Source organism: Hordeum vulgare, chromosome 5H (assembly GCF_904849725.1).
Source record: "Hordeum vulgare subsp. vulgare chromosome 5H, MorexV3_pseudomolecules_assembly, whole genome shotgun sequence".
NCBI lineage: Eukaryota > Viridiplantae > Streptophyta > Magnoliopsida > Poales > Poaceae > Hordeum > Hordeum vulgare.
In genome coordinates, this window is record NC_058522.1 from 446179280 (window position 1) to 446181377 (window position 2098).

The following is a 2098-nucleotide window of genomic DNA, read 5'->3' on the forward strand; positions in this document are numbered from 1 at the left end:
CCACCGTGGTGGGTTGCCTCCATTACTTTCCTCATTGATACTTGCATTGAGCATGACCCTACCTTCCTATGAGTGTTGTGCGGGTGGTAAGTAGTTAGGATGCTAAGTAGTTGCTATGCAAGTGGGATGGAAAAATGCATGGTATCAGAAAGTAAATGACTTCAAAGACTTTTCGAAAACCCTGTCGGGTACCACTAATGCTCGAAGGAGATGATGTTGAGTTAGGTAACCACTTGAGAATGGAGTGGTGTACCGGAGCAAGTTGTGTGTGTGTTTTCAAAAATATATTAGATTTAAGATTTCTCAATCATCCCAACGTTACATGTGAGACCATGATACCCCTTATGGGACGGGGACCTATTGATTACCTTGGTAGATGCTAGCACAGATCCCGCATTACTAGTGGCGAGAGAAACAAAGTTACCCTCTCGATACGGGATCGTGCCAAGTAGGGCGACCGTGGGCTGTTTCACAGACACCGAGCACACCATTGTGTCCTCTCAGGGATGGTACAATCTTGAGCGAGGCTCATATGATGTACATCATAAGGACGTGGGCCAACGAGTGGACTCTTTGTTTAGTGTCGCTAGGGGAAAGGCATTGTTCAGGTGCTTACCTCGGGTATTTCATATACCACGAGTCGTGGATGACACTGAAGTTCCCCGAGTCTTGTCGGTACAACACGCAACCTTTGGAGAGTGTAAAAATATTTGAATAGTCGTGTCCACGGTCAAGGACAGTTGGGTGGTGCTACTTGAACTACATACATGTGTTTCACATAACTTGGTGTGTGTGAGAGAGAAAGGTGATACTTGAGTTAAGTCAGTTGACTTAACATGATGATCGAACGTGAGATGTTCAACCCATGCTTATATTGATATATATAACTTGTTCACATGGATGTCTGCAACATGTTGATACATTCTTTTACAAGTTTATTGACCATGTCATTGCACTCAAAATTAGCTTTCTACAAATCTCATACTTAGTGCTATATCATGCATTGTTATACATTGTTCCAAGACATTGCTTGCTTGCGAGTACATTCAAAGTACTCATTGGCATGCAACATGTTATTTAATTGGCCACACATGGAAGAGCGGGAATATGGAGAAGAGTTTGTTGATGATGAACATGCGAACTAGGTCACTTCCGAGTCAGAATGCATGTAGGGTTAAGGCATATAGCATATGCTCATGCTTTCGTTCAAGGTTTCTACTGCTAGCTATGTTTGGTGTGTTGGCCTTCGAGGCTCTATCTATGTAAGACTTGACCTTAATAGTCTTTATTTGTATCAAAAGTTATGTATGGATATAAGACTCTTGTTATTCAACTTTTGTGTGTTCAATGAGCATTGATCTGTGGGATCACTTTTCATGTGCATTCGGTGATCACACCTTATAAGTTGTGGTCCCCGCAGATTTGGTATGAGGGCCATCATGACTCTTGGAAGCCTTAGTTAGCATGGACATTAGTTAGGATAAAATCCCTTCGAAGACTAAACCCAGTACCTATACTTAGGAGTTTATGCACTTCTGACCTCTTCTACTCTATTTTAAAAACTTTACTGACACCCTCCTCGTAAACCTTTGTAGATGGTCGTCGTACCAGAAGACCTCCTATCATCCTAATTTCCCCTACTCCTTGAGGATAGCCTCGAGAAGTGATAATTTCACCGACCAGCCGTTTTCCTCTACCACAAGCACCGGGTCGATGCCACCACAAAGGAGTACCATGTTGATGTTATCGTGAAGGCAAACGACTCCCCTACAAGCTGGTTCTTTGAAGGACAAGCATCCCACTTATGATTAACCCCTCTCGCAAGCATCCGCAACTACGAAAGAAGAATTAAGACAAAGTCTAACCATAGCATTAAACTAGTGGATCCAAATCAACCCCTTGCGAAGCAACACATAAACTAGGGTTTAAGCTTCTGTCACTCTAGCAACCCCTCATCTACCTACTACTTCCCAATGCCTTCCTCTAGGCCCAAATAATGGTGAAGTGTTAGTTAGTCGAAGTTCACATAACACCACTAGAGGAAAAACAACATACACCATATCAAATTACCGAACGAATACCAAATTCACATGACTAC